Consider the following 19,679-nt stretch of genomic DNA (forward strand, 5'->3'; position numbering starts at 1 on the left):
ACAGGCATTGGCCCTAGACTGGGGGTTTGAGGCATTGACTTTAACACAATTGCAGCCACACCCCAAACTGAGACATAGGGTGTATTGGGAAGTGCCCTGGGGGATTGTGAGCAGTGGGTGGGCTGAACCAGGCCATCCCACACCACTACAATTTCAGGACCCTGGGCCGGGGACCCCTGACTTCCATCCCCAAGCCAGTCCAGCAGGGCCTCAGGCAGAGTGCCAGGGACACACTGAACTGAAAGAGAGACTGAGGTGGGAGGCCTAGACCTGCTGACCAACCCCACCACCCTGCTACAGTGTTGTTAAGCCACCTTTGTGCTCTTCTGGTCCTGGGCTGCTCAGGGGGCAGGAGAGGCCCTTGGCATAACTTTTCGTATGTCTATACTGCAATCACAAAGTGTGACTGGCTCTCGAGTAGATGTACCTGAGTTAACTAGCTTGGGTCTCAGAGCAATGAAGCTGAGACAGGGTGTGCTTCAGCATGGGGGGTACAAACCTGCCTGGAGCACTGGTAGTCAGGCAGGCAGCTAGCCTGTGCTGAGGCACACGCGATTGCGGCTTTATTGCTTTGACACATGAGCTGGCTAGATTAAAGCTAGCTCAGGTATGTCAGCTTGAGCCACACATCATGATTGCAGTGTAGCTGTACCCTTAGATGGCTCTGGTGGTCTGAGTTATGGCAGCCTCCCTGAACTGGCCTATGGGCTACAGCATGGACCAGCATCTCTGCCACACTGCATGCTGCAGCCGCCAGCGCACCCCTGGCATGTCCCTAACACCAGGATTTGTGAAGGGGGTCCTCGAAAGTCAGCCTTAATGCAGTCTCCCATGGTGATGGCACTGGGGTAATCCTTCCCCAGCTGAATACAGGATGTTTAGGGCTACTATATACCATATCAGACCTTTAGCCTATGAGTGAAATCCTGGCCCTGTTGAATCCACTGGGAGTTTTGCAGTTGGCTTCAGTGGAGCCAGGATTTCACCGTATGATTATGATTTGGGAGTATTATACACCCATTGTCCTTAAATGACTACACAAGGTGCAGACCCATGGAGAATCAGACCCCTTGGCTTTTTCTGTTCTGTTTTTTCCCCTCCCCTTTAAAGGAATACTTCGTTTATTATTAATTGTGGACCAAATCCTGAAGCCTTTAGTCTCTACTCAGGCAGAACGCTTACTGAAGTCAATGGGAGTTTTGCCTACGGATGAAATAAAAACTGAAGACTAGATCTTATTTAGCGCCTGCAGAGTGCCCTAGAATGCTGTGTAACTGGTGGTGTTCATACATGTGTCAGGATTTCTAGAGCTGCATAGCCCAACCCCAGGGAGGCTGAGCAAGGCAGGCCAGCAGAGGAGCAGAGATGGGCTGATAGATTTGATGACACACAGATCCACTGACTCTGCTTCCACCCCACATCATAGGCTGCAAGACAGCGGAGTGGATCATCTGCCACACTGTATGTGGAGAGGAGGATTCCTTCTCCTTAGCTCCTTCAGAGCCCCCTCACACTAAGCCTATGCTAGCTGTGCAGGACTTGTGGAGCGTATTTTAAGCTGTGTAGGGACTTCAGAATTTGGCCCATTCTTTATATAATGCCATAAATGTGCATGATGCTTCACTGACAATTAAGGCAAGAAGATCAGTTCTTCTCTCGGTTATCCCACCAAGAGCAGAACTTAGCCTTAAATATGCCTCAATCTTACTGGACGATTAGTGTTATAAAAATGCCATAATATACATTACTATTTTCATAGGCAGGGATATTTAACACAAACCACACAGAATAACCCAACAGCAAAGACATTACTGAGTGCCCGAAGAAACTCTCTCTGTAGCCTTCACATATAAGTAGATTGCATTTCAGCATGAGGAACTAGATCTAAAGCAATGCAAATACTGCTCACTAAAGTGCTATTACAACCTTGGTCTGTCCCATGAAACCGTCTTAAGGCTGCCACAGCGCACTTTAGTCAACTGTTTTACTTCCTTTTTTTAAACACATGGATGGATTTTAAACTCAGCAGTTCATTTCCACAGCCATTCTCCGGAAAACGGAAATACAGATGCATTCACATTCCATCTACTGTCCATCACTGAGACTCCTGGAGAGAAATTCTGGCTCCACTGAAGTCAAAAGTCCCATTGACTTAAATGGAGCCAGGGTTTCACCCTTGGTATTTTCTGAAAGAAATATGTCTGATTTTTATTTGGATTTTGTATTCTGTGTCAAGGAGAAAGGATCAACAAGACTCCTACTCTAACTACTCCCTGCCTGCTTCCCTGATTAATTATTCATAGGCAGGGAGGGTGGGTAGATTGCCAGTTGTAGCTACAGTTTCACCTCTACCCCTTCTAAAGAGGTGTGGATTTGGTGATGCTCTTGTACTGGATTCAGCTTGTGCTTCTTTCATCTTTTTCTTGTCACAGTGGCACCTCACTGACGTGCTTCAGTAAACTACAAGGTGCCAAATTCTGCCCTGAGGTGCTGCATGTTGGTGTAAGTCCAGAGCAACTCCACTAGAGTCTGTGGAGATACCCTGGATTACTCAGGTGTAACCAAGAGCAGAATTTGGCCCCAAATCCATACTGAAAACAGCTTTCCAGGTTCCCTGGTGTCCTATAAGGCAGAGCAGTGAGACTAGCCTTATTGCCTGCACTGAAGCCCTGAAACCATGCCTGGCATTTACTGAGTCCCAGGGCAGGACCAGGGTAATGGGTGATTCTCCCACTCTTACTGCATCTGATGCTCACTTGTGCACCCCTCCCTCTAAACACCACTAATCGAAGGAGTGCTGATTAGTGTACCAAGAGGTTTTTTTCTTGTGTTGTTTTGTCTTTCTCACATTTGATCTTGACTTACAGACATACATTATCACTTATAGAAAGTACATCATGTTTACTCCTTGCTTTGCTTTTCTATTTCCTGGCTTCACACATTTTTCCCTTTGAAGATGTTGCTTAAGGTATATTCATCCAGCTGTTATCTACGGTGGTATCTGAAATATAAGAGCTTTGTTAGGATGTGCATTCCAGCTTAGGTTGCCTTCCATTATACAAAACAGTTTCTCAGCATGTTGTTAGTTTCTGTGTCTTGCTTGCAGGATCTTTTTCTTTTGATACTCAGTATTGAACATTGTTACACAATAACATCCAGCTTTGTGGAATTATGCCCGAGTGGAATAGACAGCTATACCAATGCAGTGGTCTGTGTTTCCCAGTTTGAATGAATACCAGTGGGAGATCTGCATCAGGGTTTCCTCCCCTAGCCAAATACCTGTGGTGTTTCATCTCATGTCATGCTGCTGCATTGTTGTTGCCATTTTTTAGGTTGGGAGAACGGGGAGGCAAAGAAGAAAGTGGGAGAGATCAAGAGAAGGGTGAGGAAAGCAGGAAAAGATAGGAAGCGTAGGGAAAAAATAGAAAAGGAAGATGGGAAAGGGGGCAATGGAATGAGAAGAAAGCAAAAGAGGGAACGTGATGGGGAGGGAGTTTTCTCTTTTCTCTCTCTTGCTTTCTCCCTCACTGCTTTTCTTTTATTACCTCCTCTCACCACTCTTAACATCTATATTTTGTTTCTTTGGACAGTCACAAAAGAAGTAGTGTAGTCCCTATCCCAGAAAGAGCTTCTGCCTGAAATTGGAGTTGCTGCTAACTAGTTGACTGAAAGGTGCAAGTATACCTTAATGGAGATACTATCAATGTGTAATCTTGTCATTGCGTTGAGGTGCGTTTAATGCTTTTAAAGTAATATCCCTATTTGCTTATTGTAAGAAAGGCCAAAATGCAGCACTAAGCAAGAGAGGCAGTCTGAAAGTAAACATTATGGGCCTAATAAATGGCACATCCAAGTCATCTTAAACTTGTAAATACAATACTACTCACCGGTTAGCTGGAAATTAGAAGCATACATTATCTCTTCACAGAAAGCAAGCTCTACATTGATTTCCATATGAACTGACTCCTGTCTGGGAATGCAAAATGTATTAGAGAGATTTGTCTGGTAAGAGCAGTTTAGCTGTCTGCACCGTTCTTAGAATGCTTGACATGATGCTGTTCACTAATGCATATATTCATCCCCTAACAGCTCGAGCAAGTGACAGAAAACTGTTAAGAGCTGGAGAGATTCTCTAATGTCCTTGATTAACTGACAGCATTTGTGAGCCCATTAGTGTCTCTTCACACAAAAAGCAGATGTCTTGAAAACAAAACCAAAATAACCACATCCTGGATATGCAATTGGTGTGTGATACCAGTAACTGTCTCCCATGAATATAGTTATCTAGCATTTTAGCTTTGGCCATGGCTGCTAATGCATATGTTTCCTAAATGTTTAGACTCCAGTTAATCAATCTACAGCAGGCGTCATTTAAAAACTCAACATTTTTTTGCTCCACAATAATTGTAGAGTTATAGAGTATCTTCTAAGTACAGAAAGATGTCATGGCTAGCAGAGGTACATAGGACAGGGAATGTTGAGTTTTGAATTTTCATGTAGTTAGGGCATGATTTGAACTACAGGCCCACTCAAGGCCAAGAGGGAGTAAGATTTGACCCATATTCCTCTGAGGGCTAATCTATACTTGCAACGCTAAAGCGCTGCCACGGCAGTGCTTTAACGTGGCCTGTGTAGTCGCGGCACAGCGCTGGGAGAGAGCTCTCCCGGCCCTCTAAATAAACCACCTCCACGAGGGGCATAGTTACCAGTGCTGGGAGCGCGGCTACCAGCGCTGGTGCACTGTCTACACTGGTGCTTTACAGCGCTGAAACTTGCTGCACTTGGGGGTGTTTTTTCATAGCCCTGAGCGAGAAAGTTGCAGCACTGTAAATTGCCAGTGTGGACAAACCCTGAATGGGCTACTGGGACTTGGGTAAGTGCCTGCTTCCTGCCTCCCTGGGCATCATCCTCCCACTTGCTATCCAGCACAACTGAGCCAGTGCAGAGTGCGCTAGTAATTTACTCTGATAAAGGCTAATAGTAAATTATTACTGAGCTGGAGCAAGGGAAGAGCAGAGAGGGACGTTCCTGGAGAGGTGTGACTACCAGCACCCATGCATTACTATGGCCTGAGTCCTTGAGATACCATCTAGTCCTTATTATTGATTACATTTATAAAAATCTCTGATGGGGCTATCCAGTGTTCTTGGCATAAATTCAGATACACTTTATGAAAGGACTTTCCATACATACATGAATTTCTACCAAACCCATCAGCCCCATCATTCCCCAGAAACCCAGGAAAAAAGGCTTTGCAGCCCGCATAGAAGGTTAATAAACCTGGATGTTGATGGTCCAAGAGGAGAGTGCATTCCAAAGTAAAGGAACCCTCACGGAGAACATCTGGCCTCTTGTCTATACTAAAGGGGATACTGTTGATCTCAGCTGCTGCAGCATGATACAGGGGATTCCTCAGAAAACCAAAGCCCAACCTATTTACTGATTTAGGAATTAAAGCCACACCTTGAGTTCCACCTAGTAGCCTATTAGAATCATTCCGCTCTGACTCCTTCCTCCAAATGATTTCCTGGTATAGCGCTATGCCATGTAGAGTACATCACTACAGTCTAATCTTTAATGGCACCCACTTAAAAAGCCAGTGTTCCTAGATTTTAATTGGGGTTGTTGAAATTAACATGTGGTCTCTGCATTAGAAGTGTGTTGTAGTACCTGAAGAAAGCAGGCTGTGTATATGATAACTGTCTGGCTGGGGAGGAATTGCTTATGTTAGTCCAATCTTAGCAGTAGTTCTGCAAAGCAAAATTTAGGCCGAATACCACAATAACCTAACGGTGAAACTCATTGGAGTTTGGAATAACCTCTCAACTAAAGCCCAGGCTCCTGATGCATTTAAACCTACATACTGTAAATTACTGGAGGGAACAATCTTGTACTGGCAAGAAGTTAGACAAGGTACCCTGACAGTTATTTTCCATTTTAAATTTCCATGATTTCTTTGCTTCATTAAAGCCCATGTGAAGTATTCATAGTGTGTGATGTGTGCTGTATGATTAATGCAGGAATAATACGTTGGGGCCAGATCCTGTGGGCCTGGATTTCCCTGAGGGCAGGGTAGGAAGGTTGATCCACCACAGCAGTGCAATCACTTTTTGGCTGCTACTGCAGCCTAAAGACCACAGAAGCAACCAGCTCCAGTAGGGATGAGTGACGAGTGGCTCCGCAGGGTTGCAACTCCATGGGCCTCTCTCTTGCATGCTACAGCACAGTGAACCATGGTAGAACTATTCTCGGTGGTGCATAGGGGACAAGAATACTGAACCCTGTGTGAGGACCACAAATCCTGCCCTTGGGAAGTAGAGCTGCACTAGTTCTGCTGTGGCCAGGCCTTTCCACCATCCGCATAGGATGGGGATGGGTGGAGAGAGGGTCATGACATTAGCCAAAAGCCTTTTTGAGTTAGAATGGCATCAAGAAATACTACAAGAACAAGCAGAACAGAGGAAGTTGTTTTTCATATTTCAGATGCATAAGTGCAGCCATTTGCCACATGTAATTGTGTGTCTGAATCAAAATGCTTTTACTGAACCATAATTAGTGATTAGTAAATAACATTAGCCCAAACCCATTCAGTAGTATAAAGCATTTATCTCTCTCCCTCCCTCCTGACACTAGGTCTTGCTTTCTAAGTGAGCCTGTTGGAAAGTGATGATGATGTATTCTTGTTTCACATTGTCTGAAGTTTTGCAATCCCTCGAACGCTAAAAGCCAAGTTCAGGTGGCTTTCCTATCTTTGTTTAGGGTAAAAAAACAAAACCAAACAATACATGATCTTTCTAGCTATCTATCCCAGTTTCTAGGAGCATAGGAACTGCCCCTGTGAAACAGTTCAATGGTCCAACTAGTGCAGTATCCTGTTTCTGACCGTGTCTAATGCCCATTTGTTCCATAGGATGGTGGCCCTCCTGATGCACTATTGTACCATAGGGAAAATTTCTTCATAACATCTTTTGACAACGAGATAGTGCCCTGAAGCATGGAAACATATACTTTTAGGATTTTATCCCAGCTAGTGCAACTACAGGAGCTCCATGTTTCCTCACATAAGTATCCGCCTTTTTTTTTTTTTTTTTTGGTTTTGTAAAAAGTGACAGAGTCCTGTGGCACCTTATAGACTAACAGACGTATTGGAGCATAAGCTTTTGTGGGTGAATACCCACTTCGTCAGATGCATGCAGCAGTTTTGTTTTCCAGAAGATGAGGTGCTAATTCTGCATGTCTGGACTATGGAACTTCAGCAAAAACAGGTGGTAGATAGATAGGTCACACTTTTCAAAATCAATGATAAACATTACATAATTATTAACAAAAATACTGGCACTCAGTATAAAAGAGAAGAAGCTGTTGGCAGCATGTTTTCTATGAAGCCCCCCAGCTTTGGAATTTGCTCCTCTCCTTGGCCCACCACACTCGCGATTTGTTAGCCTTCTAGATGAATGGCACCTCATCCTTTCCCTCCCAGCTCCTTCACTGGGAATAGAGAAGGAGGTGGGGTGATGGTCTTGTTTGGGAACTGGGACTGAGGGTGTAAATAGGGGTCAGAGGTCTGATGAGATGCGCAGGGTATGTTGAAGGTATCATAGACTATCAGGGTTGGAAAGGACCACAGGAGGTCATCTAGTCCAACCCCCTGCTCAAAGCAGGACCAACCCCCAACTAAATCATCCCAGCCAGGGCTTTGTCAAGCCTGACCTTAAAAACCTCTAAGGAAGGAGATTCCACCACTTCCCGAGGTAACCCATTCCACTGCTTCACCGCCCTCCCAGTGAAAAAGTTTTTCCTAATATCCAACCTAAACCTCCCCCACTGCAACTTGAGACCATTACTCCTTGTTCTGTCATCTGGTACTACTGAGAACAGTCTAGATCCATCCTCTTTGAAACCCCCTTTAAGGCAGCTATCAAATCCCCCCTCATTCTTCTCTTCTGCAGACTAAACAATCCCAGTTCCCTCAGCCTCTCCTCATAAGTCGTGCTCCAGACCCCTAATCATTTTTGTTGCCCTCCGCTGGACTCTTTTCAATTTTTCCACATCCTTCTTGTAGTGTGGAGCCCAAAACTGGACACAGTACTCCAGTACTCACCAATGTCGAATAGAGGGGAATGATCACGTCCCTCGATCTGCTGGCAATGCCCCTACTTATACAGTCCAAAATGCTGTTAGCCTTCTTGGCAACCAGGGCGCACTTGACGCACATCCAGCTTCTCGTCCACTGTAACCCCTAGGTCCTTTTCTGCAGAACTGGTGCCTAGCCATTCAGTCCCTAGTCTGTAGCAGTGCATGGGATTCTTCCGTCTTAAGTGCAGGACTCTGCACTTGTCCTTGTTGAACCTTATCAGGTTTCTTTTGGCCCAATCCTCTAATTTGTCTAGGTCCCTCTGTATCCTATCCCTACCCTCCAGCATATCTATCATTCCTCCCAGTTTAGTGTCATCTGCAAACTTGCTGAGGGTGCAGTCCACACCATCCTCTAGATCATTAATGAAGATATTGAACAAAACTGGCCCCAGGACCGATCCTTGGGGTACTCCACTTGATACCGGCTGCCAACTAGACATGGAGCCATTGATCACTACGTGTTAAGCCCAACAATCTAGCCAGCTTCCTGTCCACCTTATAGTCCATTCATTCAGCCCATACTTCTTTAACTTGCTGGCAAGAATACCGTATCAAAAGCTTTGCTAAAGTCAAGGAATAATACGTCCACTGCTTTCTCCTCATCCACAGAGACAATTATCTCATTATAGAAGGCAGGTTAGTCAGGATGACTTGCCCTTGGTGAATCCATGCTGACTGTTCCTGATCACTTTCCTCTCCTCTAAGTGCTTCAGAATTGATTCCTTGAGGACCTGCTCCTTGATTTTTCCAGGGACTGAGGTGAGGCTGACTGGCCTGTAGTTCCCTGGATCCTCCTCCTTCCCTTTTTTAAAGAATGGCACTACATTAGCCTTTTTCCAGTCATCCAGGACCTCCCCCGATCGCCATGAGTTTTCAAAGATAATGGCCAATGGCTCTGCAATCACATCCACCAACTCCTTTAGCACCCTCGGGATGCAGCGCATCCGGCCCCATGGACTTGTGCTCGTCCAGCTTTTCTAAATAGTCCTGAATCACTTCTTTCTCCACAGAGGGCTGGTCACCTCCTTCCCTTGCTGTGCTGCCCAGTGCAGTAGTGTGGGAGCTGACCTTGTCTGAGAAGACAGAGGCAAAAAAAATCATTGAGTACATTAGCTTTTTCCACATCCTCTGTCACTAGGTTGCCTCCCTCGTTCAGTAAGGGGCCCACACTTTTTTTGACTTTCCTCTTATTGCTAACACACCTGAAGAAACCCTTCTTGTTACTCTTAACATCTCTTGCTAGCTGCAATTCCAAGTGTGATTTGGCCTTCCTGATTTCACTCCTGCATGCCTGAGCAATATTTTTATACTCCTCCCTGGTCATTTGTCTGATCTTCCACTTCTTGTAAGCTTCTTTTTTGCATTTAAAATCAGCAAGAATTTCACTGTTAAGCCAAGCTGGTCGCCTGCCATATTTACTATTCTTTCTACACATCGGGATGTTTTTTTCCTGCAACCTCAATAAGGATTCTTTAAAATACAGCCAGCTCTCCTGGACTCCTTTCCCCCTCATGTTATTCTCCCAGGGGATCCTGCCCATCAGCTCCCTGAGGGAGTCAAAGTCTGCTTTTCTGAAATCCAAGGTCCATATTCTGCTGCTCTCCTTTCTTCCTTGTGTCAGGATCCTGAACTCAACCATCTCATGGTCACTGCCTCCCAGGTTCCCATCCACTTTTGCTTCCCCTACTAATTCTTCCCGGTTTGTGAGCAGCATGTCAAGAAGAGCTCTGACCCTGGTTGGTTCCTCCAGCACTTGCACCAGGAAATTGTCCCCTACACTTTTTCCAAAAAAATTCCTGGATTGTCTGTGAACAGCTGTATTGCTCTCCCAGCAGATATCAGGGTGATTGAAGTCTCCCATGAGAACCAGGGCCTGTGATCTAGTAACTTCCGTTAGTTGCTGGAAGAAAGCCTCATCCACCTCATCCCCCTGGTCTGGTGGTCTATAGCAGACTCCCACCACAACATCACCTTTGTTGCTCACACCTCTAAACTTAATCCAGAGACTCTCAGGTTTTTCTGCAGTTTCATACTGGAGCTCTGAGCAGTCATACTGCTGTCTTACATACAATGCAACTCCCCCACCTTTTCTGCCCTGCCTGTCCTTCCTGAAGAGTTTATATCCATCCATGACAATACTCCAGTCATGTGAGTTATCCCACCAAGTATCTGTTATTCCAATCACATCATAGTTCCTTGACTGTGCCAGGACTTCCAGTTCTTCCTGCTTGTTTCCCAAGGTAAGGCTGATACAAATAAATAGGATGACATTACAAAGAAAAATTAGAAAGAAACAAACATTTTTCATTTTGTTAAAGTTGTTAATTAATTTTGTCAATTTTTAGTAAAAAAGTATTCGCTTCAGTCTTTCAGGGTTTTTTTAATAGTTTCCCCACCTCCACTTTTTCAGTTTTTTTTTTTTTTTTCATGCTGGAAAAGGTTGATTTGGTCAAGAAAACATTTTTTGTCAAACAAACTTTTTTTTTCTTTTTTTCCCCCAGCTCTAGTTAAGATTGGTGAAATATTGATGGCATGTGGTAGGATTTTATTACAATGAAGTTTGTAATATTGTGTATTTCATTTGCCATTAGGGAACCCGTGGCATTTGCCTGGGTGATTTTTATATGTTGGTTTACAAATAAAAATAAATAATATGAAAACATTATTTCACAGGAAAAGTTCCTTGGACAATTGAATCAGGAAGAAAAACAGGAACATAAAAAGTGTGGAGTGATGTCATATATGGAGTGTCATCACTTTAATAGTTTCACAGTCCTGTGGGATATTTTGCAGACTTCGCCAGGAGCTATGAAATTCAGGCTGCAGTCCTGGGAATAAATCCCCAGGGAATCTTTTTAAACGTTAGCAACTTCATTGTCAGTTGAAACAGAATCATTTGAACCCAGGCTTCTATTGTAGACAACTCTCTAATATGTTTTTTTTTCCAGTTTAATATAAAGGTAAAACTGGAGAGACTATGTGATCCTTGGGGAGCATTTGTCTGTTAGTTTGTCCATTAGTTTGTTTGCCACGTGCTTGCTTGTCTGAATATTATCGTGTGGTCTGGTATGGGAGTTGTGTGCTGAGCCTAGCAGCCTGCTAGCCAAATGGCCTTACTAATGAGCTCTAGCCTTCTCCCTTCAATCATTAATCCCTTTAGGATCCCTTGACAAAGGGATGGGGCTAACTTCTAGGGAACAGTGGTTTTAAAAGCCAGGCCATAGGTGTTCTGTGAAGCTAGCAAACGGGAGTTTTGTGATGGAGTTTAGAGAGGGAGCATGAGAGCCAGATACACTTAACAAACATATTCTAAACGTAGGACTATAATTGTCTCCAAAAAATAAGCAAGCAAACAAATGCCTCCCCTCCCCCAAGAGTAAAAACAATGCACCCAGAAGTCCAGCAGCAGAGTGGGGGGGCTATAAAGTTTATTGCACTGAATGCAGCATGTATGATTACCTGTCTCGTGGACAGGTGCCATATAAGTGCATTCAGTATAAGCAACTTGTGGCCTTCAGAGACCCAGTACAGGCCCTTGAGACCACAGTGGTTGAACTGGAGGACCTAAGGGAAACAGGTACATAGACAAGACTTTCTGAGACATAGTAGAGTGATCCTTCCCATAGTCTGACAGTCTGTGTGCTGTTGAGGAGGATGAAAGTCTCTGGGAAGGAGAACATGGAGTTGGAGCAGAGGCTAACAATCCCATAGTTGGGACTTTCCTTTCAGATGATGTCATGGTATCCTCTGACACTGAGAATATCCCTGCAGGGGAAGGGTCCACAGTTATCAGGAAGAGACAGGTAATAATAGTAAAGGGGGATTCAGTTATTAGAAATATAGATAGTTGAGTTTCTGACGACCAGGAGAACCACATGGTGAATTGCCTTCTGGGTGCTAAGTTTGCAGTCTCTTGAGACAGTTAGATAGATAGATATGATGTCTTGGGAGGAGCCAGTGCTCATGGTGCATGTAGGTAACAGTGACATAGGGGAAGGTAGGAATGATGTCCTGGAGGCCAATTTTATGCTGCTAGGTAAGTTATTAAAGTTCAGGACCTCCATGGTTGCATTCTCTCAAATGCTTTCAGTTCCATGTACAGGGCCAGTTAGACAGAACTTCAGGGTTTCAATGCATGGATGAGACAGCTGTGTTGGGAGGAGGGATTTAGGTTTATTAGGAACTGGGGAACCTTTTGGGAAAGGAGGAGCCTATACAGGAAGGATGGGTTCCATCAAAATGGAACCAGATTGCTGGCCTGTAAAATTAAAAAGGTCATAGAGGAATTTTTAAACTAAGGGAGGGGGAAAGCTGACCAGTGGGCAGGAGCACATGGTTCAGACAGAGGCATCCCTTAGTGGAGGATTTATTAAAGGGAATACTTTATATCCTATTAAAGAGGAGAGGATAGAAATTTATAAAGTACAGACAGGAACTGAAGAGAAACAGTCAAATGAAAAAGAGTCCTGTTCAATTATATCACATGAAGGCAGGCTACTAAATATTGACAAATTTTATAAGTGCTTCTATACACATCCTAGAAGTCTAAATACTATGATGGATGAACTTGAGTGCCTGGTATTAAATGAGGATATTGATATAACAGGCCTCACAGAAGCTTGGTGGAATGATGATAGTCACTAGGATATGGTAATACCAGAGTACAAAATATACAGGAATGACAGAGTAGGTCATCATGGTGGGGAGTGGCACAAGGCTGATCTAGTCGATATAGTGTATTTGGACTAGTCTTGGACAAGCTCCCACACAAAGACTCTTAAGCAAAATAAGCAGTTCTGGGATAAGAGGGAAGGTCCTCTCATGGATCAGTAAAAAAAGACAGGAAACAAAGGATAGGAATAAATGGTCAGTTTTTTACAATGGAAACAGGCAAATAGCAGGGTCCCCCTAGGCTATGTACTGGGGCCTGTGCTGTTCAACATATTCGTAAATGATGTGGAAATGAGGGTAAACAGTAAGGTGTCCAAGTTTGCAGATACAAAACTCCTCAAGGTACTTAAGTCTAAAGCTGACTGAAAAGTTACAAAGGGATCTCATGAAACTGAAGGACTGGGTGACAAAATGGCAGATGAAATTCAGTGTATAATTCCAACTATACATACAAAATGATGGGTTATGAATTAGCTATTATCATTTGAGAAGGATCTTGGAGACATGGTGTACAGTTTTCTGAAAACATCTTCTCGGTGTGCAGCGGTAATCAAAAAAACTAATAGAATATTGGGAACCATTAGAAATGGGATAAATAATAAGAAAGAAAATATCATGCTACTATATAAATCCATGGTACATCCACAACTTAAATGCTCAATTCTGGTCCCGCATCTCAAAAAAGTTACATAACAATTGGAAAAGGTACAGAAAAGGCAATAAAAAAGATTAGGGGTATAGAACAACTTCCATACAGGAAGAAATTAAATAGAGTGGGTCTGTTCAGCTTAGAAAAGAGACAACTAAGGGGGAATATGATAAAGATCTATACAATTATGAATGGTGTAGAGAAAGTGAATAGGGAAGTGTTATTTACCCCTTCACAGAACACAAGAACCAGGGGTCACCAATTAAATTAATAGCAAATTTAAAACAAAGATAAGAAAGTACTTCTTCACACCACACACAATCAACCTGTGGAACTCATTGTCAGGACAAAACTATAACTGGGTTCAAAAAACAACTAGACAAGTTCATGGAGGATAGGTCCATAAAAGGCAATTATCCAAGATAGTCAGGGATGCAGCCCCATGCTCTGGGTGTCCCAAAACCACTGACTGCCACAAGCTGGGACTGGACGATGCGGGATGGATCACTCAATATCTGCCCTGATCCATTCATTCCCTTTGAAGCATCTGGCACTAGCCTCTGTCAGAAGACAGGACACTGGGCTAGATGGACCATTGGTCTGATGCAGCGTATCTATTGTAAAGCTTAATATGTTGTCCGAAGGGTTAGAGGATTGAATCTAGACTTGTTCCCATATGCAGTGTGGGCAGGGTCTTCATAGTTTCTTTGATGGGAGACAATAGTTGAGTGAGTTCATCCACCTGAGAAATAGATCACGCTCTGTTAAACCAGCCAGTGCTTAAACACATAGCCACTGTTAGATCATCATATGTTGGTCAGGATTGCATGGATAGACACTGTGTCTGAAATGCTTTCCAGACCACAAAAGTTACAAACTTGGTATACTTTGTCATGTAATAATATGAACACTAAGTCAACTGTGGGCATCAAAAGCAGTACAGCATATGCTTATAAAAATGTTAGTGGTTAATGCCTGCTCTTGATATGTAGTGTAGGGGACAATCCCTTAAGAGACCCAGTAGTGGCACATGCCAGGAAGTGCTACTGGTTCAATGCGAGTGTGGCACATGCACTTTGATCCCTGAATAAGCTGCAATAATTCTTTTTGTAGAACCTACTGGGATGTGTCTGTGTTAGCTGTCTGTGTGTCCAAGGGCTAACTATAGACATTACATGTAACTACAAATCTCAGGTACAAAAAAGATCTGGTGACCCCAAAATCTAGACAAAATGAAATATTTCACTGACAACAATTAATTAATGAAGTGTACCTTTTTTGAGCAGGCATGCAATATCTTTGGAAATAGTTAAATGAGATTGGGCAATCTTTCCATGATTGAGATGAGATGTTTTGGGAGAGTGAAGAATTGCTATTATAGCTTCTCCTATAATAGCTGTAATTATTGATTGTACATATAGATCAGGACTGTACTGAGGAGCACATCCTAGAGCTCCAAGAGACTCTTCCAAAAGCGAGATAGACTATTCACCTCCTCAGACTATTTTGAAATTGTGCTCTTACTACAAACTTTTTTAGATAGAAGCAACTTCAGTATGCCATGATCCATCTGGAGCCAACCCAGCATGCTAGAATCTAATGAAGACCTCATTCAACCTCCTGAACAAGCCAAGAACACCTTGAAAATTCTGAAAACACCCCAGAAACTTTCTATAAACACGTCAGAGCCAGCCTGCACCACCTGAAGCCATTCCTTACTAGATAAGAATGAGGCTCCCCCTCACTAACCTTGCAGAATAACCCAGGTTCACCTTCCATTACTGCAGACCGCACTCACCAACTATAAAGAAGAAGTATCTATCCCCACTATGCAAGAACTACCTGCATCAACCTGGGATATTTCCCCTGCTACTGGAATAAAGCCTGAACTGTTTCCAATAGCAGTAATGATTTTCATTTACTCCTTTTTTTATTGACTATTGCATTAGCTTGATACTCTCATAGAATTTAGCTTCAACTCATGTTCTCTTTTCAAAATCAATTACAATTTCTTTCTATTGTAAGCAGCATTATTTTCTATTGTAAGCAGCATTATTCTCTGCTTTGTTTTTGGCTGCTTGGACATGGTTCTGAATTGATTTGGGTTGGTTTAGAGCGGTAGTGGGCAACATGCGGCCCAGGGGCCACAGGTTGCCCACCACTGGTTTAGAGTGTGTAGAATTCATTATAAATGAGTCCAATTTGATACCCTCATCCCCAACAAGTAGCTAAGATGGAGATAATTTATAGGTGATTCTGGCTGAGCGCAGGATAGTGAATAATCAATACCAAAAAATTCAGTCTTGAATTTAGTTCTGTTCTGGTTATAGTTTCAAGTTTGTTCAGGTTTCTTTCTGGATTAACGTCGTCTCCTTAAGGAAAAGCTACTGCCTCTGATATTACTACATATACTGATTGGATGGCTGTCAAAACATTATTGTATAATTTTAAAAATTCTGGCACCAAAGATAACCTCTGCTAATGTACTGTGCTGGCATTCATACAGGGATTGCTGCACTACAGGAGTGTGCAATGCATGCAAAGTGGTTCTATTATAAAATGTACTATGAGAGCTAGGTTGTGAATGCAGGGCTGTTTGCCGGGAGAGCTTTGAGCAGGATGCTGAAAGTTTCCATCTGTGCTAGCTTGGTTTTTTCCATTTTGTTGCTTGCCGAAAGCTTTGAACATTAGTTAATGCTTAAAGAAATTATGTTAATAATAATAATGAATGTGGCTTAAGTGGTTTTGGAAAACATAAGACATGTATAAAGGCTTATCGGGATTTAGAAAGTTGGTACCAAAAAAATAAAAATAAAAAAGGGCGGCTTAAAAAGCCAGGGTCGAATTCTGGTCTCTGATAGGGCAGCTTTACAGTCCATTTGCAACACTGCCACAAATAGGCAGCTAGGAATTCACCCTTTCTGGGACAAATCCTGGTGGGAGTAGAGCCAGCATAGCTGGCCTTTTATCACCTCTTCTGCCCCATGCCCGTGTCAGGGATGGAGGGAGTGGGACTAGAATGTGTTATGTGGTGGTGTGAGAGTCCCTTTAGGGTCATTATGAGAGCAACTGTAAGGCAGGGAAAGCTATTCTGGGATCCCAGGTAGGGAGTGTGCACCCTGCACATACCACAGAGCTACTATATGCCTTGGCAGTGCACCCTGAGCCATAGTTTATGGGGAGGGGGGTGGGGGTTGGGGATGGGGATGGGGAAAGGGTATCCCAGGGAGACATGGGAGTGTGGCCAGTGGATCTGCCTCCGTGCAGATCACTGACTCTTCCCTGCTGCAGAGTGTAGGAGTTGCAGGAGCTACTACAGCTCTTCTTGGCCCAGCATCGTTTAAAACCCTTGATTTTCCAAAGGTTTAACTTTGGGGCTGTATTGTCCTCTGGGCTGCCAATGGTGGGGGGACAGCCATGGCAGCTGAATGGGGATTGGGCTCTAGTTGGGGACACAGGCCTGGCAATGCCTCTTTTGCCAGCTCTGTGGTGCTGTCCTTTGGCTGCTTCACTCACCTCTAGTGCTACTGTGCTGAGCTATTTAACAGTAGCCCACTGCACCCACCTGGTTGCTGGCAGGAACTGCACTTGAGTGCATCTCTGCTGCAGGGAGTCTGATCCATACTCCATACAGGTAGTCATGCTTTAGGGCTCTAGACCACTCATTACCATACGTCTACCCGCAGATCCTCCTTAGGACTCCAGAGCTTCAAAGCATGGGGTTATGAACTGGAGCAGGGAGGCGGGTGTATGTATGGGCCTGGTGATAGGAGCCTGCTGGATGTGGGTGCCCATATGGGTGACTGAGCGAAGGGGAGCCTAAAACAGCAATGGGAATAGTTGAAGTGGGATAGAGAGGAAGGGATGTAGATGGGGGAAGGCTGCAGGAATGCTGTGAGTGCAATGATTGGAGAATGGGCACATTGCAAGAGGCTGCAGGATGCCTCTATTTTGAAATCTTGTCCCAGACCCTAAAAACCTGGCTGCAGCCTTGAGTATCCTATTAGGGAAAAAATCCTTACAAGAAAAGGGATTGGACGGAGGTACAGTCTGCCAAGGGTGGAACCCCCTTCACTTGGATTATGGAAAACTGGTCTAGACAAAGCACTGAAGAATGTAGTAAATGAGATAATCTTACAATGGCAGGGGATAGACTAGATCACCTTCCAGGTCTTTTGGATCCTTATAATTCTGTACATGGTATCTCCAAGTGTGGTGGGTTTTTTTTTTTTTAAACTACAGAGTTTGCTTTCTCTTTTCTTAGGCCATGCATCCCCAGCAATCTGCCTAGCTAGTTACCAAATGACTGAGGTTTGTTTTTTTTTTTTAAATGACTGGAGGAGAGGAGGCAATGACAGAAGTGTGGTTTTTCTCATTTTTATTTTTGAAATTCAGAAGAAAAATTAATTGCAACAGGTGGGCAATAATATTGCTGGCCAAATATTTCCCATAATTCTGAGAGTGATTTCTATTAGACTACCTTGCCAAAAGAACACTAAAATAATAATATAATAATAAATAACCAAGGAAAGAAAAATTGCTGACTCATTATTATCTCTCTTTGCTGTCATGGAGACTGTGATGCCTTGAACTTTTCTCTTGGCCTGTGAGATTATGAACACGTTTTTCATTAAGCAGTCAAAAAAGGAGTTCAGGATCTGAGTAAGCTCAATGCAGAGAATAAAAAGCACTGGTAATCAATACTGTCACAGTTCTACTTCATAACTAAAGTACATCTTTGGTAGCATTCCGTAGATATGAAGGAAGTTCAAGTGCCAGGGATGTGCACACCTAAGCTTTTTGCTGTGACATGGAATGACATCACATAATAGGGTTCAGTCCTACTTCCATTTATGTTAAGGGAAAAAATCCTGTTGACTTTAATGAGAGCAGATTGGATTCATAGGGAAAATTTGGGCTGGCTCATGTGTAGTTGTGCTTGGGGTGAGGAACATTAGTCATGGACTCAGGCGAATTAGGTTCTATTGTTGGCCCTACTACTGACCCTGAGCCAGTCATTCCTCCTCTCTCTGTCTCTGAGTTTCCTCATATCCTTGGTCTGTCTTGTCTATTCAGTTTTTAAGCTCTTTAGGGCATGGGCTGTCTCTGTGTTTTTTATAGTATGTGAGTCTGTCCATGGTCTCTGTAACCAACTAGCTGAAATTCCTCATTGTGTATGAAACTCAGGTAGTGTATGAGACTTGGTTCAAAAAGAGAACACCATGAAGAAAAAAAAATGGTGTAATTTGCTCAGACAAGGGTCTAGAAACACATTACGAAGAAAATCACATCACGTCTTAACAAGCTTATGAGTGAGACCTTCATTATGTAGGATACTTAAACTCACAAACTGCTTGTGGCAAAAAAAAACAACCTATTTTGCTCATGAGAATCTTTTTGAAATGAATCTGATAGTTAAAGCTGATAGATGGGGTAGCTTTTCTTTGACTATTAAAATGATTGGTTAACTGCTGTGACCTATGTACTTGACTAATGAAAATTCTGAAAAATGTAATTTTGAAACGTATTCTGAGGTATGGAATGGTGATATAAAACAAGCTGATCAGATGGAACTATTACCTTACTGAGGAAGTACATTGCTGCTTCTTTGAAATGGTAGATACAAATGGATATTTTCTTTCTTAAAAAAGAGTGGTGAGCATGTTGTAGATCAGGGATCGGTAACCTTTGGCACGCGACCTGTCAGGGAAATCTGCTGGTGGGCTGGGCTGGTTTGTTTACCTGCAGCGTCCGCAGGTTCAGCCGATCGCAGCTCCCACTGGTGTGGTTTGCTGTTCCAGGCCAATGGGGACTGCGGGAAGTGCTGTGGGCCGAGGGATGTGCTGGCTGCCACTTTCCACAGCCTCCATTGGCCTGGAACTGTGAACCACAGCCAGTGGGAGCTGTGATCGGCCGAACCTGCTGACGCTGCAGGTAAACAAACTGTCCCAACCCACCAGCGGATTTCCCTGATGAGCCGCATGCTAAAGTTTGCCGATCCCTGTTGTAGATGGAGTTATCATCAATCACTAGTTAACTAGTAATTTGGGGAACATAAATATAGTACCAAAGTGGACAAGTACTCTTAGGAGATTTTTTAATTATTTAATATATTATTTATTATTTAATATTTTAATATTTGTTTTGTGGTAGCACCTAGCAGGGTAGAGCCTCAATTGGTATAAATTGTCATGGGTCCATAGAATTCAATAGGGCTATTTCA

This window comes from Malaclemys terrapin, chromosome 3 (assembly GCF_027887155.1).
Source record: "Malaclemys terrapin pileata isolate rMalTer1 chromosome 3, rMalTer1.hap1, whole genome shotgun sequence".
Taxonomy (NCBI): Eukaryota; Metazoa; Chordata; order Testudines; family Emydidae; genus Malaclemys; species Malaclemys terrapin.